Source organism: Phalacrocorax carbo, chromosome 4 (assembly GCF_963921805.1).
Source record: "Phalacrocorax carbo chromosome 4, bPhaCar2.1, whole genome shotgun sequence".
Lineage (NCBI taxonomy): Eukaryota > Metazoa > Chordata > Aves > Suliformes > Phalacrocoracidae > Phalacrocorax > Phalacrocorax carbo.
In genome coordinates this window covers 73,530,741-73,557,394 of record NC_087516.1, presented here as the reverse complement: position 1 = coordinate 73,557,394, position 26,654 = coordinate 73,530,741, and the positions used below count along the sequence as shown (strand labels likewise).

The following is a 26,654-nucleotide window of genomic DNA, read 5'->3' as shown; positions in this document are numbered from 1 at the left end:
TAACAAGCACATTAAACTTATATTTAAAAATTGATTTTGTCTGGAATTATAAATATCTCTTGCGTTAACCGAAGTACCACAAATTTCTTTTATCTTTTGTGCGTAATGATGTGACTTTGAATTTACATTTTAAGAAATACTCATCATGAATACAAAATGTTCACCTCCAAACATCATCACAAAAAGATCTATTATTTCAGTATGTTTTCTGTCTTTCAGCTGTACTTTCTGGTTATTTTTAATGCTTAATCCATCATTTTGTGACCTTCACCATGGGAAAGGTAAATGTAAATCTTTCCAATAGCAAAGAAACAAATGGAATGAAAAAGAAAACTATTTTGTTTTGACAGAAACGCTAAAAAGTAAAACATAGAATGCAAGGGTAAAGCTCTGCTCTTCAGAGGACTTTCTGCAAACTTCATAGTAATTATTCATTTCATACGTTTATATTTGAGGAGAGGTAAACAGGACCACCTTCAGATTTTTAAACTGTGTCAAGGGAAAGGTTGCACACCTACATGAAATTTGTGATTTATTGTTTTTTCTACACCTTAGCCTAATGTTTATTTTTTTTGTAATACAAGCAGAAGCAGATGATCGCCAGGATGCGAGGAGGGACCCGCAAAGACCTTTGATCATCTCAACAATCTCAACAAGATGATGCACTACTCCATTTTGCTGTGTTCATCTTTTGCCTGCATACTGCCTTCAGTAATTGTGTTTCTTGCTGCTTTTTCTCCCTCCTCCCCATCTTGCAAGGTGAGAAACAGGGGATGTCTTATGCTGCCTCTGACTCTGATTGGTGAAGCCAGTTTCTTTAGCCCTGCCCCGTCTTGGATCAGAAATGTGGAACTGAGGACAGGTGACTGGGCCAGAGTGAGGGTTTTTAAGGGCTGATAGTTTGTTGTCTGGATCTCTCAACTGACACAGGCTCTGCATTTCATTCCCACCCGTGCCCTAATTATTGTTGGCAATTGAAGTGGCTAACTTTGGGACATAAATGAGATGTTACTCCTATAGCAAAGCTGGTAAACAGCTGTTTCCTCTTCCCCCTTCTGCCTGGCAGCCAGGAAACGTGACATGGGTTTTTAGTTATGAATATATTGTTGGCAGATTTTGGCTGTTTGGAATTCTAAATCACTGAATGGCTTGGCCACTGCAGTGAAGAGAAATGCCTCTATGATTTGCGCAGCTTTGTTGCAACAGAAGTGGTAAAACATGCACGTGATCTTCAGACTGAAGCTACTCTCATCTTTGGTGTGAGCTGGATACTGGTTTTTCAGCGCCGACCTTGGCCAAAGAGGGTTAGAAAGCATACAGTGCCCGCACCCATACGCTAGCCGTAGTGGCAGTGAGTGCCACTTGAAAGCGACGCTGCATCAGCATTGCTGTGTTAGCAGTGGTTGTTGCCCCAGTTAGACACTACTTCCTCAGTTATTTCTAACTGGACATTATTTGTTTTCTGTAGACGTAAGAAAGGAAAGATGATATGATTTTCAGATAAAATCTAAGATGGCCCAACAGGGGTTTTTTTGGACCTGTCGGAAACGTTTCCTTCTGGCTTTGCTTTAGTGTTTATAACTTCGGTTCCTTTGTGAGTCGGTACCTGTGTTGGTCTCTGATGGGGGTGCAGGAGTGTAACCATCATCCCATTTACTCATGGCAGACTTATTTCACTGAAACAGCCTCAATTACAGAGGAGAACTTTATGCTTAGACTTGTAGAGCACTCAGGGAATCACACCAGGTCTTAAACTTAAATATGGAATTACTCATTATTCCTATTATGCTTGATTTTGTTGTTGTCTTCAATTTATTGAACGAGTGGCAGTCATTCCAGATAAGGAAACTGATAGAAAACTGGTAAAAGTGAGAAGCTTGTTGACTTTTTTTGTGTGTGTGTTTGAATGGCATTAATATATAACAAGGGACATGTTTCTCAGCAAGCTTGCTCTACAGAAGGAATTCTCTTTGACTAACAGAAATAACTTCATTTAGGTGTGCGAAGAAGCTGATGTCTCAGAATGAAGTTCCCTTGAACTAATGTACTCAGCTAACACTGAATCCAGGCTGAGACTCCGTAGTATAAATTTTGGCTAACATGAGACCAAAGAAATTGCATCACAAAAATCATTAGACTGTTGCCACTGGATTAAATGGTGTGTGTTGCTTTTGAAGCAAGAGGAAACATGAAAATATTTTCAGCAGTGGTTGGATAGTGTCCATTGCTTCTAAGGTCCTTACAGAAATGTTTGTTCTGATATTCTTCCTTTCTTCCCAGAGGACAGAACATGGCCTTTGTGGAAGCTCATGTCACGAGTAATGTTATAGAAGGCTTTCTAGTACCTCTTCCCCAATTCTTACACTTTCTCATTTTAGCTTATTAATGTAATTGGATGGAGAAAATTCAATATCTATATATTTTCAAAAGTCTCTGCTTAATATAATAAGTGGGCTTTGTTTTATGTTATTTATTTATTACATCACCCTGAAATGTCAGTTGCCATAACAGCAAATGCCACTTTAAGTATTTATTTCTTGAATCAATTTGCTTTTTATTCTCTGGATATACACCACTTCTCTTTTTCTCTGAAGACTGTCACAGGTGGAAATGAGATGACATTGTGGTTTGTCTCAGGTGGAAATTAAATGGTATGGTCTTTACCACTCATACGGGTTCAGCGCTAATCACTCTCATATAATCTCTGAAATAACAGCAGAAAAGTCCAAATTAGTTATGTATTTAAAAAATTAAGAGAGAAGGTGGGGGGAGCAGAGCTAGGTTTAAACAAGTATCTTTATGACACTTCACTGAGTAGCTAGTAATCTGAAAGAGGAGGAAAACAAGAAGTCAGGTAAGTGTCAAATAAAGACTGTCGACAGAAAATTAGAATAGCCACAACTGTTGTAGCCTGGTGGGGAAAAAAACCCAAGAACATTTAAGCACTTAGAGTAGAAATCAATTTCCAACTACACAGTTAGGTATGTAAAGTCCTGCTACTTCTTATACTCAGTATTTTCCCCATTTGTTGAAGCTAGATATCTTGTAATATGGGAAGGTCTAGGTAAAAATTATTTTAAGTAATCTGTTTTAGCTCGCATGGAATTATATTAGGTGTGCTCACAGAGGCATTGATAATATCTCAGCTATTGGAGGAATAACTTTTCAAATTTTAAATGTTTCATCTTCATTTGCCATACTCCCGTCTCCAGTATCAGCTCCTATATTCAGCAATTTTCAAATGATAAATAGTATTGGGATAGCTTAATTACACTTTTCTATATCTGAGGTTTTTCAGAGGATGGTCCAGTTGGTGTTTTTGAACTTCCTAGTATAGCAAGGGTACCGTGTCTGGCACAAGAGTTTTTGTACAGAACCGTAGCCTATGATGGTCTACCTTTTAGATAACAAATTAGTGCAGTAGAACTCTTCAGCTACAAGTGGCTGAAGAAGGCACCAAACATCGACAGATGCTTTCCATGTTTATCCAGATGCTTACAAATGAGGGCAGGTGATGCTCAGTGTCATCTGTGTAAACTCTTTTTAGATTAGGGCCTTTAGTCTACGTATCCTACACTTGTGAGTCTGTAAGCTTGCATGGGAGACTTGGGTTCTTGCACAGTGTCACAAATAGGCTCTTCCTTCCTGAAATATATGTAATAGTTATATTTCTTGTGTCTGAAATAGCAGATGGTCAGTGGTGTTTAATCTTAGCCATATTTCTGGTTGTACCTGCAAAAGCAGCATTTTTTTTTTTTCCTTTTTTCTCCCAAGATGTAAGTGGGATAGAACAACTCTCACTTCCAGTAACTGTGACGATTCAATAATATTTGTGAGGAAAGAAGTTGTGTATCATGAAAACTATATTAAACGCAAAAATCTCTTAGAGCTACTGAGGGCTTGTTTCACAGGAGAGCAGCAGGACATATTCACCTCTTCCTCTCATTTGTGATTTTACAGACCTGCCGTGTATCATCCCTCAGTTGTCTCCTTTCCAAGATGATGATGATTAGTTCAACTTATTATGGAAGACATATCACTCCTCTCACCATCTTTATCACTGGACTCCATGCAGTAGGGAGTCTCCTTCATGTGGGCTGAGCTGGTGCAGAACAGAAGCTCAAATTCATTGGTGTTACAAGGTCTAAAAGAATCATCATGTCATTCTGAGACACTTAAAAAAATAGCTAGCTCTTGTCCCTCTCCACCCTACCAAGAGCTCTGGGTTATGAACCCACACTTGCAGAATATCAAGTAATGTATGTTCAGCTGTTATTTAAAAAAAAAATGCTGGCAGGGACTCAAGTCAAAAATACATTTATTTAATCTTGTCAGCATTCATTTACAATCCAGCATTTAAAGGAGACAAGATTAAAATCATTTTCCTTCACTGCACAAAGCACCAGATAAAAGAATCTTTTCAGTAATAGTATTTCATTTTAAGTTTCAGCAGTCCGTTTAGTTTTGGTATTACAAGAAGCCTATTAGCTTTATATTCTTGTGCTGAATGTTGATGGATTCTGACAGCTGTCACTGAGAAACTGAAAGAGACGAGATTTTCAAGTTGAATACGAATTTCATTGAATAAAGGTGAAATTTACTTCGCTCACATAAATCATAAGACTCAAGCTATGGCATGAAGTACATGCCCTTGCCTCTACATCTGGTCTACCCCATATTATGTCACAGTCACTCCACATTGTCAGAGAACTAAGCCCAAAGCAGGTACTTGCGTGTTCAGGTGGGGGCCGTGTGAGACTTCAATAACCCTCAGCAGGCCTGGTCTCACCTTCTCATACTAGACAAGTCATCCGGAAAATACTTTTCATAATGATCAAGGGATGCGACAGTAACGGAACCTAATTCCCATCGACCTACTGAAGTATTTTATGTAGTGTGAAGGGCTCCTTTGGACTTTCTGTTATCCTTGTTATCACCCTCACAGACTACAGAAATCACAAAAAGAAACCCTTTTGTTGTCTCTCACATACATTCTGGAGACAGCATGCTTCCGTTACTGAGCACTAATTCATTCACCTGAATTCATCGTTGTCTAAAGAGCTGCCTTTTTTTAAAAGTATTTTTTTAAAATTCTATTTATTTGGCACTAAAGAAGAACTTACAAAACTTGATCCTCCTCTTGATTTTTTTTACAATGATGGTCTCAAAGGAAGTATGAGAATTTTTTGCTTTACTCTGTTTCCTATTACCTAAACACCCTACCAGAAGATGTTTTGTCTCACAGTGGAACATTCGGTAATATTGATTAATCTATTGTGTATGATTCTAATTCATTGTTAGCTGAGTTAGGTAGGTAACTCAGCTAACTGAGTTAGCAAGGTAACTCTGTGTGATGTGATGAATTAGCAAGGTAACTCTGTGTGATGTGATGAATTAAAGTACTTTTCAAATCTTATCTGCAAACCAAGTGACCCTGAGTTCTGGAGGGCCAAATGTTAGAAACAGAAGCTGTAGTGCAGTTCATAGGCACGAGCGTCCACATTTTTGTAGGCCAACAGAAATAAGTAATTTGCAGTGACCTTCCAAAGCAAGTACAAAGGCTGGTGGAGAGATGAGTTTGGGTAACTTGTTTAAAGCTGGTTAATTTATGAATTCACCAGTTGCAAACTGAACTATTTAGCAGGATATTGCTTTTTGGTGCTTTACCATGGAATCTCAAGCATATTTTATTTGATTTTATGTTTCAGTAGTTGTTTTACTGTGAACAACAGTATATCAGTAAACAATACAGTCAAATGCTTAATAACATGGCATTTTAAAAAGTAAAATCAGTTTCTTTGTATTCTCTGTATAAATATGTTTTCAAAAGGATTTTTTATGGTTCACCTTCATTATATTCTGTTTGGCTCATGCCTTTCGAGGCAACAGTTCAGTTCCTGCAGGGCTACTTTTAAAAGGCTGTCATTATTTAGGATGGATCATTTAATTAAGCTACCACAGGGTCTGTAAGTAAAATTAATCAGTGTAAGTATATTGCTTGTATGAGTCACAATTACTAGGCAAATAGGTTACTGCCCAATAGAGTTGCTGTAATCCAACTGTACATAGCCTCGTAGAATTTAGGGACAAGCTTTGTTTACTCTTAATTATACCTAATGCCATTTACTTCAGCTAGGCTGTAGCCTTTGTTGCTACTAATTAATTTATGTAGTTGATAAAATACTTTATTTTAATACCAGTGTGTGATAATATCTGAGATGAAACCTCCTTTCCCATGACCGGAGGGAATAATTACAGAGAAAATATATCAATTAAAATGAGCTTTATTAAACTATATTTGTATCATGAGCACAGTTACCAAAACCTCCAAAGATCTGATCTGTATTCTTGGCCTTGGGGCACTTACTTAATAAAAACTTAATAGAACATCTTCAGTGAGTCATACATTATGTAGCAATTGAATCATCAGGAAAACAAAGATTATTGATCCTTCATGTCATGATCTAAACCCAGATATTTGGATGACAGATTCTAAAAAAAATATTATGGCTCACTTGATATGGTAAAATCAGATTCATTGTCTTGCCATAAAGAAAAACTGATATATAGTCAGACAAATAGAAAGGATGCTCCAGCAGTTAATATGTCGTAGTAGACCAGACCTCAGTTTCGCTGCTGTTTCAAGAGCAGCTAGAGAGGTTCTCTACGACAATTCAATTTTAGACTGCTAATTTTAATACAGCAAATAATACAACCTCAAGATGCAAAGCACTGGTAGAGTACAAATTCATGCTACCAATGCAACTTTTTTTTGAAAATATGGGAAATATGACTCTGAGCTGTCAGAAATTTTTCTGCTTCCGTTCTTTAATTGGATTTCCTGCAGCAGCCCTCAGGCCTTTGCTCCCATCCCACCCTATGCCCTATGGTGCAGAGGTTTTGACTTCTGGATGTCTTCTTTAAAAATCCATAATCTTCCTGTTGGATACTTGCATTGGACCTCTGTGGGAAAGTCTGCGCAGCCGCCTCTCAGCAACATGGTGTGGATTACAGCAGCTGATCCGAGAGGAACATGTGTAACCACTGCACACGAGTAGATGACCCAAAGCTGCCTTGAGAGTGTTTTTAGCTCCAAACTGGTAACACTATGGGGAGAATAACAATGACAAAGTTTGCCCCTGATGACCACCAGCCAGATTAAACAGCAACCAGACAGATTACCAAGACTTTTGAAAACAGGTGGTAGCTTGAAAAGAAGCATGAAAACTTGTGATTGTGGGTGACAGACCTTAGAGTGACAGCCCAGCAGTGAAGCTGTGTTTGACCCTGGCAGGAGTCACCCCACAGGCACTGTCACCCCTTCCCAAGCCTGAGGGCTGCTGCCCCACCAGGGCCCAGGAGTAGCCTGCACCCAGCTGGCAGCACAGGGGGAAATGAACAGGTGTGTGTATGGGAACCCAAGGGGTGCTTTCTCAGCAGGGCACAAGCAGCAGACTTCAGGAATCAGCAAAAATACCCATAAAGCTGGAGCAGCCCCACCTCCAGCAGGAGGGGTGTGCACATGGGGGAACGAGTGCTCCCAGAAGTTGGTAGGTGTGCTTGTAACCCACGCGGCTTGCAAGAGAGGGGGGTGTATGCGTTGCTGCGTGAACGTGTGTGTGTGTGTAACTAAAACGTTTTGGGATTATAGAAGTGGATTTAGACATTTTCAGGTGTTTATTGATTTTAATTTTTTTTATGCATGTGGTATTGTGGTTTATCTGTTGTATTCCTGATACTGATCCTGGGTGTGTTCAGTGATTGCCAGTTAGTTACCCATTCTTACAAAACAGATAAACCACTTCAATCCTGATTTGGTCCAAACCCCTTGAGTAGCCTTCCCCCACAGCAGACCTCTGCACCAGATTCACCCTCCACCAGGACACTGCTCCCATCACTGCCTCAGCATTGTGCACTGGAACGGCAGGACAACATCACTGCTTAGCCTGTTCCCGGACTGGAGACGTGGTCATCTCGTGAGCCAAAGGGAGCTAAGGCAGAGAACACACGGCCAGTGCTGAAGATGAAGATGGTGCTGACATCTTTGGGGAAGTTAATATGAACCACCAGGCCAACGAGGCTGTGATCTCGAGTGAGTTTAAGACCACAATTTCCTGATTGGCTTAGTAACATCCTGAATAGCCACAACTCTCAAATCCCACGCAGACTGGCAACAGAGTGGTAAGTGTTCAGTCTGTCAATATCAAATGAACATATCAGTGTTCTCAACAGTCTCATATTGGTTGTCTTCTGCCCTAGGAAAGGATTGAGCTCAGCTCTGTAAGCATCACCCGTTACCCAGAAATTATCACATCATTGGCAATCTATGCATGCTTGCTGCAGGAACCAACAAGCTCTTCTAGCAAAACCAGCTGCTCTGCAGAATGGTCAGAGATTTGATTTTACTAGATTTAAGAATTTTAGCAATGTAGCAGTTCACTGGAAATCACACGCAGAACATGCACACTCAAATCAGGTCCCAAAATCAGGTCTCTTGAGGCTCAAAGTACTGCCCTAACTACTGATGGCTTTCTTCTGTTTCTCTTACATCGGCATAGGAGAGCAGCAGCCTTCAGGGACACTGTACTACTTGGAATAGCAGTGATAAGTACAGGCTAGTAAGGGGTGCTACACATCTTATACTGCTGGCAATTACAGTGTAGGTCATTAGGGAATTAAGATTACAAACCTGAAGAGCTTAATGTGCTGGCTTTATGCAGCGATATTTGAGAACTGCTTTGTATATTTGAATACTGTGGGACAAAAGCATGAATTAACAAGGTACTGTTCAATCTGCAGTATGAATTTCTTTGAGTTTGAAAGGTAACATCAGCCTCTGGATATTGTGCATGCATTTATCCTGTAACTGATAATGATTAGTTCTGTATGCAACATTTTTTCTTGTGAGAGTGTGAAGCCCCTAGGCTTTTGGTTAATAAAGGCATGTATGCTGGAGTGAAAAATGATAACGTGGTAAGTATCTTTCAGACTGAATCATCTAAAATTTGCAGGCTCAGCAAAGAAAATCTGTTCAGATGTCTGGGATTCACTTAACTCTGTGAACCATGGTGAAAACAAACACGGGTTTTGACAGTTCAAAATCTAGATTCTAGATTTTTCACAATTTACGGCTAAGGAGCAGCTTCAGAATGTTTCAATAATGTCTGGTGTTTGCTTTTGCTGTCCAGTTTTAATGATTTACCATTTGCCACGCTTTTCCGAATTCTTAATTGTGCCAACGACCAATCTTCATGGTTTAGAGCTTCTTAGTGCTGGCACAAGCCGAATGTCGGTAATTACAGCTGGAGGTTAAAAATTAAAAGAGCTGATCTGTCAATGAAGGCTTCTGATGAATCCAATGGGCTCATGCTGATGAGTGAAATTCTGGGTGGCTCTTCTGACAGGCCTGCATAAACTTTAACTGATACCTCAGAAACGTACACTAAGTTGTTTCTCCTTTTCACTGCAACAGGTGTGTCATGTAAATTGATAAAATTCAAAATTGGTATCTACAATATACAGAGTATTTTCAGGAAATAAATCATTTTTATGCATAGACTAAAAGTCAAGAAATTTTGTGGTGATATTTTCTAAAACTACTGTTTTGCTAACATTATATGAGGTGCTTCAGTCTTCTGACTAGGGATTTATCACAAAATAACAGTATACTTAGGGGAAAAATGACATATTACACAGGAAGAGAACACATATACTTACAGCAAGTAAACAAATCGTTCATTTGTTAGAATTTCATTGATTTTTAGTTGTAATCAACTGAAAATGCCATATATGACTAAGAGAAAATATCCATTTTATTTGACAACTTTTATTTTTAGCCCCTACACTATTTATGGAGAAAGCATCTGTTGTTTTCACAATATTACTGTATTTGTAATATTCCTATATGGCTCTACATCTGAGGGAGTCCAGAAGTCCTTTACAATTATTTATAATATTTACTTAATGAAACAAAAAGAGTGGATTTTAAAAAGATGTATTTCAAAAAGGTCAGCAGCTAACTTTACCTAAAACCAGTTGGCTACCTTAAGCCACTACTAAATTGAAACAGTAATTTTAATGAGTACATAAAATACCATTTATTTTCTCTTACTCGGCACAGGTATTTAGCTGGAATTACAACAGGTCTTAAGTCTAGTTTTTCATAGTTTCCATAAAATGTTTCTGTGTCCTTAGAAGTTTGTATATACGTCTGTGGTGGGTGCAGAAGGCATCCGTGCTTTGCTGGTGACAACGCTCACCTGGAAGTACCGGACAGCTTGCTTGGCAGCACCGGAAGGCATGGCTGGGTACTCCACCCTGCAGCCACAACCAGGTCGCGGTGCCCTGTGGATGCTCCTGTGCTGTGTCTTGGCTCAGCTCCTGAGGCCTCATGGCACAAATACCTTGTTTTGTGGACTTAATCGAGCCTCAGTACAGGGTAATCAGGTACACACTATCAACAGGCTAATATCAGTTTACAAGGCCAAACCTTAACGCATGTCTTCTTTTACCATGGAAATAGTATCCTGTTGGTAAAAACCCCACTGTGCAATGTAGTAGTGTAGATCACTGAACCAAAACAAGTCTCAGAAACCCATGGGTAAAATATTCTCTATTTAAGAGAATCAGTTACAAAATTGGTTTAAAAAGAATAATATAAATTCAGATTTCTGCTAGAAAGAGATGAAAAGTGTAAGCAGCACTCAGAGCATACTTTTAATACATTGATCATATATATTCCTGCTACTTACGTGTCTATATTTTAACAAATTTCTCATGCAAAGAGAAGTTTTGAACGTGGAAAAGAAGAAACTCCGGAAATGCCTTAAAATTAAGGATTTCCCAACAAAAGACACTTTCAAATCAAGCCCTTTTTGTCCTGTTGTATTAGCAGGCTTAAGCTTTTCCTGGCTCAGTCTTCTAACTTATGAATCCCAATAGTGGGCTTATAAATATGTACTTAACTGAAAAGGGAACTCTGTGTTCAACATACTGTTGTTGATATTAGAACTGGGTATTGGGTGAAAACACCCAAGCTATTTTTTCGTCTGACCTTATTATTTTTCTATATGGTGTACTGCTAGGTGCCTAAAAGTTATTTTCCCATCTGTTTCAATAGATTTGTTTAAAAAAAACCAAAACAACAACAACAAAACAATAAAAAAACCAAATGAACAAGCCAAACGAAAAAAAAAAACACTGTTAAAAGTTCTCATAGAAATTATTCCATGCAATGACCTGTTACATTGTTTAGTCGATATTTTCCTTCCTGTCGAATTTCTTATCTTAGAACCTATCAAATTTAAATTAGAATTAATTAAATCTAGAATTCCAGTTCTGGTTTTATACTGCATTTTCTTAGCTTCCATATCTTACTGTTAGCTCATGTTCTACTTTGCTAGATGGAAAGATCTTCCTAAGCAGGGATTTACAGAACAGGTATCCTCTTAACTTGAGGACTAACATGATTTCCAGAGCTCAGCTCATTCCTGAAGCGTGTTTCTGAGACCTCTTCAGTTTTCTTTTGCTCCTTCTGAAGTGCAGACAGCGGAAATGTACACAGCAGTTTTCTCATCAGTGCTGTACAGAGATGTCTCCTTACAGAACAGTGTTTTGCTTGTATACCTGGGAAATATTAGGGTCACGGGGTCATACTGGCAATTCACAGCAATTCTTTACAAAGGTGCTCGTCTAAAATACCCTCTTTTAACGTGACAAGACTTATATGAATTTCCTGTCTTGCTTAAAATTAAATGTGCACTCATGCATTTCCCTAAAATGTGGAATAGATTTAGCAGCACAATAAAATGCCCTCTGTTATCCTCCCTTACTATCTTAGACAGGGTTTTACACAGCAAAATAACTGTGCTTTCAGGGCCATAAAAGAGAAATAAACCAGAAAAGGTTGCAGAAAGAAAAAATGTTAAGTTAGCACCTCAAAGATGTGTTTTCTTATTGTTTTCTTTTTCTACCTCCATCGCTGTTCTTTTTCTTAGATCCAATTAGATCTAATAGCTGACGATGGATAGAATGGCATTGTGTCCTCAACACCGCTATGGAAATAAAACGAATCACGGAAATATTTTCTTCAGGCCAAAAAAAATGGTAAGTGTATTAGTTTTCCACTTAAATCACAAAACAAAATTTATTAGCTTCAACCAGTTGCTTCAGGAGCCAAATAGTTTTTCAGGCACAATCCACTTAATGTTATAGTAGCAGGTGTCGCAATTTACAGCAGGAACTTAAACAGTTTTTAGTATATAAAACCACACATAGTTTGATATTGGAAAATAATGTGTATTCCTGAGTCAACTATTAGGTAGAACCAGGAGCCGCTGCAGGAAGGACAGGTTTCATAGAAATGTACCAACTGTAGACTATAGCATAGGCTGTTGGTGTTCTGGAAAGACCATTGAGATGATGTCCGTGCTGAAATCAACTCCCGCAGGAGAAGAAAACCTAAAATTCCTCACGCAAGACTGAACTGCATACAATTCTCAAGCAGTTCAAATACAGTTGCTAAGTTAGGATTGTATTACATGACCAGCTCTGGGGACGTGCTTCCTGGTAGACGCTGATCTGTACCCAGGCTGTGGGAAGCACCACAGACCACGTGCCGCTCTCGCCAGTGCTGTGACCCAAGTCATCAGCCCCGTGCCACGGTGCAGTAGCAGAATGGCTTGGGAGCCACGCTAGAGTTTAGCCATCAACAGCTTTCAAAGCTTCCTCTTCACTCCCTCTTCACTCCCTCTTCTCTGTGTTCTGTGGCTCTTGATTATATGAAGACCCTGATAGGATAAAGGAATGTTGATAACCCTGTAACAGACCAAAGAAAGTGCTCCCCTTGTGTTCTCTGGTTTTGGGTTGTTTTTTTTCAAATCTTGATTGTTCACTAAATTGTTTTTTTCTGTCGTTTTCCATCACAGTACAATACGGTATTTGTACAGTGCAGCATTCTAGCATTTAATAAACTGTATTGCAAAAAAGATGTTTAATATTAAAAAGTGTATTTCAAATGATATCTAGTACAACCTAGTGACATAGAAAATTTGTTTATATAAGCATGATGGAAAATAAAAATACAGAAGTAACAATTATATAATTCTGAAATTAAAAAAACTAATACAATTCTGTGATACTTTTGTAAGATGTTACTCCTAAACTAACCACAGTTTACAATGTTAGAAGTTCCATATATTCTCATAGTATGAACAGAATAGTTGGATATTACCATATCCTTATAATTTTGACATTTTTCAACCAAATTAGAATCTGAGAAATTCACAGAGTAACTGCCTTTACTGTTATTTCTCTTATATGTACACACTGAGAGCAGACAGCTAGCTATATTATTCTTCCAAAAACCTGTCTGGCAAAATACTTGCTGTTGGTCTTCCTTCCTTTCCTTGGTACTGTTCCTTCTTCTTGAAATCTGTAATTCTGAAACCGAAAGCACACATATTTTAAGATGCATAAACTGCAGCATATAAGCCTTTATGCGGTCAAATTATTATTTTTTTTTTTCTTTAACGAATTAAGTATCTGACCAGTGTGGTTGTTGTCTTCTAGTTTATCTGCTTAGTAGTTGAAATTACAAGGCGGCAGAATCCCTATAGTAAAGAATACAACAATAAAAAAGCAAATATGTGCTAAGATTTAAGATGCTTTATTTACTTGGGGGAAAACTGACTAGCATTTTCCACTTAAGTATGAAATATCCATTAAGGGTGCTATTTGTGTTTGTTAGCTTGCTTATAGATCGTGTTCTGTTGCTGTGTAATTCAAAGGAAAATGGACACAGAATTCTTTGGGCATCAGTCTCCAAATGATCCTTCACCTTTAACAGTAAGGTAGCTGGAAGAGGATTATCTCCACTAACATTTTCTCACACTCAGGAATTCATCAGGTTGACGAAGCCTCTGTATTCACAGTTATAAAAGGACCATTCTAATAATCTAATGTGACTTCTCAGCATATTCTAACAATTTCTTCATCATGCCAGTAACAGGTGGCTGAGCTTTGACATTATTTCAAGTACTTATCTAATGTATGGGATGAGAAAGAGAGAATCTATTGAAATCTTCTGAATAAAGCAAAATATACAGTAGTAAACTCTGTCTTTTTCATGAATACTTATTCACATGTCCAAATAGTCTGGAGCATCCCACAAATACTCAAAAGTCCTGCAGCGTCAAGATAGCTTAACATCGCAGGACGTGGCCCCGAAAGATTAATTGGTGTAAATGATTTCTAGTTCCGGTAGTTTGTACCCTAGAAATAAAAACGTCCATAAGACACTGCTTGGGCTTTTGGTAGGTTGTTTTGTCAGTTTGGTGAGAAATGGCTAATTTTTGATGGCCTGTGAGAAGGCCATCCAAGACTGCACAAAGTGACTGTAAGGTCAAATGTGGAGATAGAGTGAAAGAAGAAGAAAAAGAAAAAAAAAACCTCAACAATGAGAAGCATTCAAAGGAAAAAAAGATTATAAAGGTCATAAATCAGACATCACCATCGCCCTTAAGTCAGCAACTGTCAAAAAAATTTTCCTTTGCCAGAAACATGCTCTGTAGTTGTCAGTGCCCTCCATGCATGGGCCAAACACATATCAGGGAAAGGAGCATCCAGAAGCCTGAGAGACCCCAAGTAGGAGCAAGGAAACAAGGCACAATTTTGCCCGTGGAACTTACCAAGAATAGTATTTTAAAGGTAGCCACTTAGGACTGGCTGCAACCTTCCTACTAAAACTTGTTGTCTTTTTTTTTAGTAATAATTTGATATGCTGATTGGTTAAGGATGTCTTGAATCACTCCACTAAATGGAATTTTCTGTGAATTTAGGAGCAGCAGAGCATTGTCAAAGAGCTACCTTTCCTGTCACTGATAAAAAGAACAGGGAAAGGTAAGTACAGGTGGGGTGTTTCTGTCTTCTAGAAAATGGCAGCAAATCCTCGTATAATTTGTGCCAGGGAAACACAGACTTGGCTCTTCAGGTTTGTGTTGGGATCTAGAGCAATGGATGGCCATAGCTATCTTGAATTTTTCTTTCCTGTGGGGGGTGCATGTGCTTTTCCTGCTGCTTACAGCTAAGAATTAGCTGAACAAACGTACCATTGAGAAGAATGAACCATTGCATCTGAAATATAATACAACTGATTTAGCAAAATCATGGTGCATTTTTTTGGCCAACTGGGAATCACGAAGTGGTTTATAGCAATTTTCCTGTGAAAAGCCTGGAGGCGTTATGTTACCATTGCAAGCCTGATTTTGCTTCTGTATGTAGCTCTGTTGCAATATACTGCCCATTACTGCTTTTGCAACATGCTGCTTCCAGACCCATTCTCCCGTTAATATTTCCTTCAGAGTTTTTAATGCATATACGAGGGTGTCAGGTTAGGGGCTGCTGAAGATCTGTGAGAAGATTCAAGCGACTACTGACATCCTTTCAATTTGCCTTAGTCTCAACAGGGTTTTCTCTTGTTGCTTCTTAAGTTCAGCAGAGCAAGGAAAGAATAGGAAGCACACTGTGCACTTGAAGTCACAAGACATGCAGAAGGGAGGAGAGGAAAATTGTAGGAAGCACACTTCAGAGACATCAGTACAACACAAGCGAGAGATACATCCAAATGTTTAAATCGTATGTAACTGGTGAGCTCCTGCTGCCCTGTTGTGTCTTTCTCCTCATAGCATTTATGTTCTTTTTATCCATGATGCTTTTGAAGCACTGACTGTCCTCCAGCTGACCAGTCTACTATGCTGTCTTCACTGAAGTCCTGACTATAACTGCAACTCAAGTTTTGCAACAGTACTGTGGAACTGGAAGCAAGCATCTAGTCTTTATATAGATACTAGGAGCAGGGCAGCTTGTAGAATCAAATCTCCTGCAGGAATACATTATGGGAAAAACTGCATTTTCCCCCCCTAGTTACTTATGTTCTTTTTCTTATAATCTTGCTTCTTTCCAAATAGAAATTTTACTACTGGCAGTCAAAGATAATATCCAGAATGTATAATTTTGCCATTTAAAGAAGATTACTAAAATAACCTTTCTAACATTTTTGAAAGACAAGGACTTATTTTATATCTGCTGTAATCTTATTGACTTCTTTTTATTCATACACATTTTCCTCATAATGTTGAATTGACTTTGGAAACATATTTTTCCCAAATGTAAGTAAAGGCAACTTCATTGATATTGGCCATCAAGGACTTGTAAGTAATCTGCACTAAAATATAACTTATCTCTGAATCAAAGCCCTTGAGATATTTGGAAAGGTAATTATCACCTTCAGTGTTTTTGGGCCAGGCCCTTTGTCAGTAACTGAAGATAAATCTCTTTCTGATTTTTCATGTTACTTCATTGCAGTAACAAACAAAATCCTCTCACTGCATAGGAGCCTCCGATTATAACAGGATGGAGCAGTCAGGCAGGATATGGTAACATAACTTAGTCTTTGAGTTCAGCAATCATTCATTTATTATGCTGGAAGTATTTACAGAAGCTGTATCTGATTTATATAAATCTCCAAATGTACACTCCTTTATGAGATTCTTCTGGTTGTAAATTCCATATTCCTCTCATTGTGTTTTCATTTTTAATTTACTACATTCCCCCAAAGGCTTTCCTTTAACTAGTTTGCTTGTTGTAAATTTAGCTGTGATATTCTTTAAATAAACAGAAGCACAGAACATAATTTCTTGGTAACACTGTTTAGAAAATGGATCAGAATAGGGCCCCAAAGCTATTCTGATGATGAATTAATTATAAGGTTCCAGGAAAAACAGAACACTGACATTTTACAAGTTTTGGCATGCAGCCTTGTACAATGGTGCGCACTTAATAAAGTTGTTTTGATGCTTATAGTATTAATAAAGACTTAACTCTCTAAGAATCAAGAAGTATTTTGGCATAATGTAAACTTAAATGGTAACCTATACGTCTTTCTCCATTTAAATTATGGAAATCTATCTTTATTATGCAAAGAGAACAAAAGAGGAGATCTTAAAATGCTGAGCCCATGTTGAAATATCTTGGCTGGCCTTTTCTCCTGTGTATAAACTTTGAGCAGCTTTTGTTTTAACAGTAAAAGTTTTCTTATCTTTTTATCATTAGAGTGATCATGAAAAAAAATCATATAGTAGCACGTGGTTTTCCTCATGCTATTTCGGTAACAGTTTGTTCCTTTTCTACTTTGTGTTTTCAGGTAGTCTGTCGGTAACACTCGTATACTGTCTTCAGCTAAGCAATTCCCCAATACTTAAAGCTCTCAAAATTCCAGTAAAACCAAGGCAGGTTATCCCTGTTTTGCAGTTTGGGAACTGAGACGAATATACCCAAACCTGGAATACCCATAAGAATTCAATTCTCGTTGCAATTAATAGAAATTAGACCTTTAATACTCCTCTCCATATTTCACCTAAAGAAATAAAGCTGCTGATGGTTCTTGGCAGGAAGGACAACAGAAAATGCAGATCAGAACAGCATGCAATCGAAGTAAAGCGCTTTAGCACTTTTAAAACTTTTACTAGCTCTCTTAAGTTCTTTTAAGAAATCTTAGCCACTGAAGATATGCAGATCCTCAAACACGTTTCTTAAATGTCTGCCTCGACACTCTCACTGTAGGAAAATTACTTGAACATAATACTGAAAAAGTAAGTTTCTAGTCCTATTTTCGGAATACTTGTACTGGGAACTCGCTGTGCAGGCGGGCACAGACAGTTCCCCCACCGGGTGGGTAGCTGCGGCCGGCGCGCGCCGCTCCCCTCCCCCGGCGCCATCTTGTGGGGCCGCCGCCGGCGGGGGGGGCTGGGCACGGCCTGCACCGCCTCCGCAGGGCTGCCGGCCGCCCGGGCCAATCAGAGCGGCCCACGCTGAGGCGCCGGGGCGCGCGCGGGGCCATGGCCGCCGCCGCCGGGCTGCGGGCGCAGGGTGGGAGCGGCCCCTCTGCAGGGGCGGGGGTCAGCGGCTGTCGCCTTTCAGCCTTCTGCCGAGGGGCCCCGGCTCGCTTACCCGGCCCCGCAGTGCTGGCTGAGGAGATCCGGGGAGGCTCTTGGCGGTTTGAGGAGCTCTGTAATGATGCAGTAGGAAAACTTGAGCATAAGGTTGTGACTGAAGAGAAATCTGACTTAGAGTTGCTGAGGAAGCAAGCTGAAATTTAGGATACAGTTGAGATGTTGCTTTGTTTTCTTTTTCCTTCCTCTGAAGGAGCAAGATGGAGTAATCACAGCTTTTTTTTGCCACCTTTGTTCACGTAGGAAGCATTTCTCAAGCTTTCTCAAGTTGTAAGAGCTGAACATTAACGTTCATTACACTAACGTTCATTAACATTAGCGTTTGTTTAACTCTGGTAACTCTTTTGAGAGCAGGACTGTATTATACCAGGAAGATTGCTGTGGTATGCTGCAGTCAGTTATGTTAATTTGTTTAATCCGGGCTTGGTTGTCTCTGCATTTGTGTGGTCCATAGCCTAAAAATATTGACCACACGTGGACTGTCAGAGAAAGCCTGGCCTCACTGAAGTCTTTGTGAGACAAGGGAGGCGAGCCCCTTGAGTGTAACCGTGTAACTCCTCTATGGTCCCTGCTCATATTCACCGCTGCAGGAAAGGGGGCTTTACGGTAGCTCAATATTCCAGTGGTTCTGCATCTAGCCATGGCCAAGGAAGTGCCATAGACTGTAATAATAATGAATTTTATAAATTGTTTAATAATCTCATAAGGTCCAAGTGAATTTGCAACAACGGTTTTAATTAGTTCTTCTAATTTGTCTGCTTTTTCTGACTCTGATATTACTTAGCCTGTGAAATTACCTTGATTCTGATGATACTGACCTTCAGTCGTAAAGCTTCCTACACAAAGCCAAAATACTACATTTTATATTGAGCTGTTACACAAACCATCTGGACAAAGGATGTCCTTGCAGAGAAAAAAACATAGATTATGGTAGCCTGTGCAGGAATGAATAATTGTATTTTCTTCTCCCTCTTGGACACTGAGTAACTCGGACTGTTAGTTAAGTCAGAGCACTAGAAACTCACATAGCCCAAAGATGCAGGTGTTTTTGCCTTCTTGGCAATGGGCTGTTTATAACATTATTTCAGAGTTCAGTTCTGTGAATTTCTGAAGCTCTTTTTACCCGTGTTACCTGTAGGGTAGCTTGGCAGGAATTGAGTATTTGGCTTCAAAGTCTAAATCAGTAATAATATATTAATTGCAGGTTTTTCTGATGAACCTGTTAGATATAATGTTTCACAACTGTAAATAAGAACTGCACAGCCCATTCACTCAAAGAAAATTTTCTGAGCTGCAGTCAACCCTCTAAGAAGCAAATATAAGGAAATGAGACTTTTTTTCTGAGTAGAATTGAATTAGTATCAAACATCAGTACAAACAATCCTTTATTACAATTGTACTCTTGTTAAACTGCCATTAAATCTGTAATCTTTTTCTGTCCCATGGCGCTTGAATCCAACCATTCCCTCACTATTACAAGCATTTATTCCAGTGGGGTTGCATAAATTGCCTGCCACGTCTTCTTGCTTACCCACTTCTGACTCTTTCCTATTGTTTTTAAAATCTTACCCATTTCCATATTTTTCAGTGTCTAACGTTTCTCACTACTGTTTATCAATGAGAATTTTGGAGAGAATCCTGTTTCTTAATGAGCTCAAGGAGCAGACAAGTTTTGGTCTCCTATTCATTTTAACAGTCTCATAATTTACATTTTCTTAGCATGCTTAAGCATACATATACATGCACATGTACATCCTGGCTTTTTAATGTTTTAGGGTTTTCTTATGGCCTGCCTTTTTCCTTCCACGCGGTCATCTGATACCATGTAGTATTTGCCTTTGCCTAGGAGAAAATGTAGAGTCTTTTGGTTATATGACTGCCTGTAATCTGGAGTTTTGGATATGGTTCCTGCCTTTAAATTACGCAGATTGGTGTAAGTCTGAGCAAGCCACTGCAATTGCAGCTTAGGTTTGCTGAGGTACCTGTAAGTAAACATCAGTTTATGTTCCATGTTTGTGATTGGTCTACATGCTGAATATGAACTCTGAGTACAAGAGTAATGTTGTTATTAGATTAATTTACAACAAATAAGCTAAACTTTTTCTTTTTAAAAAAAATAGTATTATTAAGAAGATATCAATATATTTCTGTTAATTAAAAACAATACTTTCTTGCACTGCTGTCAGACAGCTATTAGTTCTAGTAAAAGAATAAAAAAGAAACAGCTCTAGGGGTCTGGGCAGTACATTTATTTCTCAGTCTATGCTCTCAGCATGTTCCATTTACACAAGAGAAAACCCTTCAATTATAAGATCCTTAATTTATCCAGGAAATTTCATAAGGAAAATGATTAATTACTTTAAGCAATCAGTTTTACAGATAATCACAGTTCTTTATTTAAACTGAAAAAGCAAAAGGGGATCTTATGAATAAAACATAAAGGAAAAAAGAGAAAAAGCTTTTAGTTTAATAAATATGAAGTCAGCATTGAAATATTTCTTTAAATAGCCAAATCTTGTTAAAATTATACCTCTGTTCATAGTAACTATTAATTATGGAATTATTTTGTGTTAATACAGTTGGAACATGGGCTTTAGCACAAAGCGTAAGCAAAGTTTCTGTTAAAATATCCCGTTGCTACATATTCTTGAATATTTTTATTCAGTTCAGTTGACCCTAACAACCAGAAGCACATTGCACATGGAAATAGAAAAGCAGTACTGAAAAGCAGAAAAGGGTTCTTGTGGTTATGCATAGTTGACATGTATTCAGTGACCCGTTGGTTTTTATACTGTCCAGAACAGCAGTGGAGAAAGACTTAATCTTCCTGGGAGAAGCATGACCTTGAAGTGAGAGGTGTAAGTCGCATCCACTGAAGCACGTAACGTTTTCTGTAGCTCTCAAACCGGTGCCTCTTCCAGAGTTTGCATGCTAGAGCAGGCTTACGCAAGCAGGCAGAGGAATGTCTGCATTGGACTTTGTTAGCTGGCTACTGCTCAGGTTGCTCAGGAACTTTGTGTTAGGAATGCCACCATAGATATCCAAGTAATTTTACTGTGAAAACCCAAGGCACTTATGGTGTTGGATGGCAAATAGGCATCCTGCTTCAGAAGTGCTCTTTAGTACTTAGGTGCCTATACTCTTCTGCAGGTTTTTGGCGCTGGTGGCCTAAATGAAATTTGAGTGAAGTATTCTAGACACTGGAAGAAAATAGAACAAGAAAACTTCCCCATGTTCTGGCCATAAAATTCTCATGCTATCCACTACTTTATGTGATGTAGCTGAGTAATTCATCCAGTACAGGGTGTATTTGGTATTTTTATTACTAGTGGACCAGGAATCTGTGTGGCTAGAGACAGAACAAAACAACGTGCTCCTCGGCACTGAAATTTACAGTGGTCTTACTGAAACAGGGGTGTAAGAAACATCAGCTCATGTTTGAGAGGTTGATACCTGTCCACATTGAATGATATTCGGAAAAAACATAGTTTCAGCTGTATGCAGAGGTGCTGCACAGGAGGGAATTTGAAGAAATGTGCTAGGTTACAGGAAATAGCATTCATAACTAGCCAGACCATGTTTATGCGTCTCGGATTGAAGGCATAGGGCTCTTGTTTTGGTAGATAACAGAAAGAAAAGTGGCTATTTGCAGTAGTAGATGGCAATGCCATTCTGCTGCAGTAGTGTCCTGCTTGTAAAGCATTCTAAATGTCTTGTTAAAGCAGTTAGGTTTCTGCTGAGAGGCATCTCACTTGTGGCATGGGCATTTGTCATCCTGTAGCTCTGACAGACAGATAATGTTTTGCTGTTATTTAAAATTTTCATCTACGGTGCAATTGTGTCAATTGATAGGATTTCTTTCTGGAACTGTGGACTCTTAGGATTTCTTCTTTTAGTAAGAATTGATTATTCTTCTAGCTTTTCCTAGAAGGAGAGATTCATATTTAAACCAATTCTTACCAGAATAGATAGCTCCTCTAAGGTATACTTTGGTTTTCTGTTTTTTTATTGACTCAGCCCCTGAGGATAACACATCTATTTGGAACTATGGCTTGAGTGGGTTTGTAGGCTCAATTTAAAGGTCAGATTTGAGTGATGGGGCATGACAGTGAAGAGACTGGTTAAAAAAAATTTGTCTGAAAGCTATTAAACTTTTTGCATTGATGATTGCTGCAGTCCCTAAAAGAGAAAGAAAACTACCTACATTACTAAAGGAAAAAAAAAAACAAACCCTGACACCTGCATTCCATGAATAATGCACATTTTTGCATCTAGCCATTACTCTTTCCATTCTGGGAGCATATGTTAATAGAGAGCATGCTATTGATTTCTTAACTGTTTGCATAGTCACCAAAGCTAGCAGTCCTCTTTTTTTTCCAGTCCTGAGCTTGCAGGATACATCTGATCATTTGGTACTCCCTCTTCTTTCTATTCCAGTTTGAGAAGTCCTTTAGGGAAGAAAGAAGTGCTTGGTGAGTTAATATCCCTCTTGCTCCAAAGGGAAAGAAGAGTATTACTTTGCAAGGAGGTGGTCTGCAAACACATTTTTGATGGGAGCTCTTTTAGTCCGTGTCCTGCTTGTCCCTCAGTTTGTGACCTTGAGTCAAATCATCTTTTCATTTCTTGCCAGCATGAGTCCCTGTCTGTCACAGAGCTGTGGAAGAGCTGAGGTTGGAAGCATGCAAAGCGCTCTCCAGATGTATGAAGAAGGCCTCATATGCCTCTTCTTCCTGACAAGGCAATCTGGACCAGACATGCACAGCAGTATCTCCTGTGTATCCTGTCTTCCTGTGTTCTCCAAGGATGTGGCATGGTAACCTGCATCTTGACTCACCAAAGCCTGGTTCATGTTAGCTCCAGCCAGCTGAGCTCTGATATTCATGTTCTCCATCTAGGATACATGCTGTGAGTCCTTACGCTCGCATCACTGCCTTAAGCACTGCGTCGTCTAGACCAAGGGTTTTGCAAGTACCAGTTCTGCCTAGAGAGGTGCTTGCACAGCAGTGGGTATGCATATCACAACATGTATATTTAAATCACAGTGAAAGCTGATGAATGTAATGTTTTTGAAATGGGAAGTATGAAGCTTAACGCTTCCATGTGATCTCTCTTTGCTGAGTTCTTGTTTTAATTTTTGTTACTGCTGCTCTAAAACTTTGCTTTATATTTAATTAAAAAAACTACAGGAGTGACTCCTAATGATCTGATCTAGATTTTTGTCACTCTGGTCTGGGTGATGCTGCTAAAAACAAAATGAGATGCTAGACGGCATAGATTTTAAATTTCTGTTTTGTCTTCTACTAACGTGTACTTCTTGTTGATGGAAGAAAGATGAGAGATGAAAGATCTAAAGGCTTGTATACTAACATTTTAATTTAAAGAGCCTGCATACTGAGCATAGTCTGAAACTACACTCTGAGATGCAGTTTTGTATGTTTTATGCATTAACACACCATCTGCTTTTCAGGGAAGAAAAGGGTACAGGAGGCTTTTCTGTAGCAATCATCTTTTTAAACAAAACAAAACATGCTTTATATTGGCATAGTCCTTTGAGGGAAAACAGCATTAATTGCATAAAGCACCTTAGACAATTATTTCTTCAGAATTTTTAGAAGCCTTGGAACCTTATTTGGGGCAGACCACAAAAAAAAATTACTGCAATAAATGGAGCTGCGTGGAGACCCATTATTAAGTTCAACCAATTTTTTCCTTCATACCTGTTCCACAGAATATGGAAGAAATTTTTTTTCACTGCTGAAAAAAACTGCCCTAGAAAGTTTTGGGGAAAAAAATAATGTAAGGTAAACATGCCAGGGTTCTCTCAAAATGTCCATAAACAAAGTAACCCTATTTAGTGTACAAATCTGCTTCCTTGAAAGTATTCTACCTGTAAACTTCGGGGTGCTGAACTCCCAAAGGATCTTCTGAAAAGCCACGCCCAAGTGAGGACCTTGCAGGAATACATGTGGCCCCATGTGCCAGAACAGCAGAGGAAGTGTTACTTTGTTATCTTTGACTACCAGAACTGGGAAGTTCCCAATTCTCATATCAGTGTATGTGAATAACACTGTACAAATGATATTAAATATTCATTAGCAGGAAAATCTCAGTTGTGGCTTATGTATAATATTTTTCATTAAAGTTTTGATTTCAGTTTACAGTTTGTTGTAGCTTGCAGGAGGCGATCATTGTTCTAGTTTCCAAAGGTGACAGGGATAGTAACAGGCAGACTGTCATATTAGGGCAGCAGTGGGTGACCACATTTATCATATTCTTACATATGGAGATGAAAAAAATGTAGACATAAGCTGTTGTAAAAAAGAGACACAAGAAGATTACGTATCAAAAAAGGGAATGATCAATAAAGGCTTTTCTTAGGATGTTGTGACAACTGGCTAAGTGTTGTGAAATGTGGGCAGACAAAGAAGAACGAATTAGGGATTCGTTGGTAATTGGAACTGTTGATAAGGAACTGTCATTAAGATCCAGAGTACATTCTGATAGCAGAGGAAGCTATTCATATAATTCATCGCACTCAGTTCATTAGCAAACAAATACTGATCCAGGGAACTGCTTAAGAGGGGGGACATGTTTGCTCACAGTCCAAAAAAAAAAAAAAGTGTTGCGTAAAGATAATGGCAGAAACAGTGCAGTGTGTGTAGCATTAAAAACAAATGTGCTTTTATCCACACAGCAGAAAGAGGGAAAAGTCCAGCATACAACAGAACATGCAGTGAGCAAGTTGTTGTTTGTCAGTCAAAATACAGGGGAAAAAAAGAGCACTTTGAAATGTTAAATTATATATGAAGATTTTGTATGAGACTACAGCAGCATGCTGGGCTACAAAATGCCAAGATTAAAATCATGCTGCTGTAACCTCAATTTGACTTCAGTGGAGCTATGATAGTTTACACAGTCTGTAGTCTGACATTTTACATGGTGGTCTGAAACCTACCCCAGAATGTCAAAACAGCTTTATAGGAACACACATTTCCCACTCTTATTCTCATGTCCCACATAAAAACATACCTTTCATGGAGCTGTAAAACTTAATGCTAACTGAAGATTTGCCACTACCCCCCCACACCCCCCTGCCTCTTTTGCATCATCTCTGCACTATAAATATTTCAGAGGATAGTGACCAGGAGGATGCAAGAACGGGAATAATTAACAATATTCTTATAGCAGAAGGGAGAAGAGAAGCACAGAATATATTTTAAAAGATTGATTTCTATTAAAAATCAAGAAAATAATACAGTAAATTTCTAGGTAAACAAAAATATAATGAAATGGTCATGATCCTTTGTTAGTAAGAAATTTATCCACAAATTTCAGGATTACAGTATCAAATAAAGCATATAGCCCTCAGATTCATCAAATCTTTGTGCAGTTACTTCAGATCATGAGAAAGGTGACTCTGTCCACGTAGATTTCTGCCAAAATAAGTAATTGGGATATAGCTAATAAAAAAATGTAGTCTTATTTAATGTTTGTTGGCAATTAAATTTGTAAGTTCCAGAAAGATTCTGGAGCTTTATGCTACCAAATACAGGGTTTCAGGTTTTATTTTGCATTCTCATGAACAGATTTTTAACCTGGTCATTACTGGATTAAAGCATTATTTATACCAGTGTGTGCAATCTAAATACCAAATACACAAATGCATTTGTATATATCAAGTGTGTAGTGTGAAACTGTGCATTTAATTTTTTGTTTTGCTTCCAAGTAATAATTGAGTCAAGAAAGAAGCATGATGTTGAAAATGAACTTTGCACAGATATGTGATTTTTGTGAAGAACACAATCCTAATCTGACAAATTTAATCCTTTGATCTGGTAAAATACCTGTAAGCAGTAATTACCTGATCAAAACCTAAGATTGAGTTAAGCACCTCTTTCACACCAATACCTTTGAAGAGACTCGAGATTCATCTGGTAGCGTGAACTAGCATGTCCACAGTGTGCTTTCCAAACGTACTTGCAGAGCTGGGTTAGGCTGTGGAGGGGTGCTCCTTGCCCCTCTCTCATGCCCATCACTAGTGGGTTTGCAGTGAAGAGCCTGGAAGCCTTCCTGGATCTCTGTCCTTGCACTGTTTGTGTCCTGGCCTGATGTTCACTGACCACCAGTTCTTCCACTCCCATAGACAGTAATGAATTGAAAAGGAAAGAGGTCCTTGTGTGAATGATTGGGAGGCTGGCTTCAGGCTCGTCCATGGTGTGCAGCTGCCCTGCTGTCTAGGTGGAGGTGGTGGGCGTGGAGAGAAACAATCGTGGGAAGAGGTGTACCAGAGCTCTGCTGCTCTCATCCAAACCTGCACATCTGACACCAAAGACCCTATGATGTGATGGAAGCACATTTGTGTTCCTAACAGGTCCTCAGTTGCAAAGAGGTACAGAAACCCAAAATTCATAATTTTTTCCTTGGCTTTGGCTGAATGGAAGTGAAGGCTACCTTATTATTTGCTTGCGTAGGTATTTCTGAATCATTTGGGTGTGTTAACACTGGGAGGACAGAGTTTAGTCGTTGTTATTTTTGCTTAGTTTCTGGAAGTTATCTGTAGTTGTGTCTTGGGTCAGACGGCTGCATATTAGAATCATAGAATCGTTAAGGTTGGAAAAGACCCTTAAAATCATTGAGTCCAACCGC

General features: G+C 38.8%; 1 long non-coding RNA gene across 4 annotated transcripts; it reads left to right on the top strand.

Moving 5' to 3' along the window:
* Positions 1 to 9,088: 9,088 nt before the first annotated feature.
* On the top strand, positions 9,089 to 17,285 carry LOC135313172 (uncharacterized). 4 transcript variants are annotated; one of them, XR_010372795.1, is made up of 5 exons: positions 9,089 to 9,472; positions 11,997 to 12,105; positions 14,838 to 14,898; positions 15,456 to 15,633; positions 17,201 to 17,285. It is a non-coding gene; the product is annotated as an uncharacterized LOC135313172 (long non-coding RNA). The 4 variants fall into 4 exon arrangements; XR_010372796.1 differs by having other exon boundaries at positions 9,089 to 12,105; positions 15,489 to 15,633; XR_010372794.1 differs by having other exon boundaries at positions 9,089 to 12,105.
* Positions 17,286 to 26,654: the final 9,369 nt, after the last annotated feature.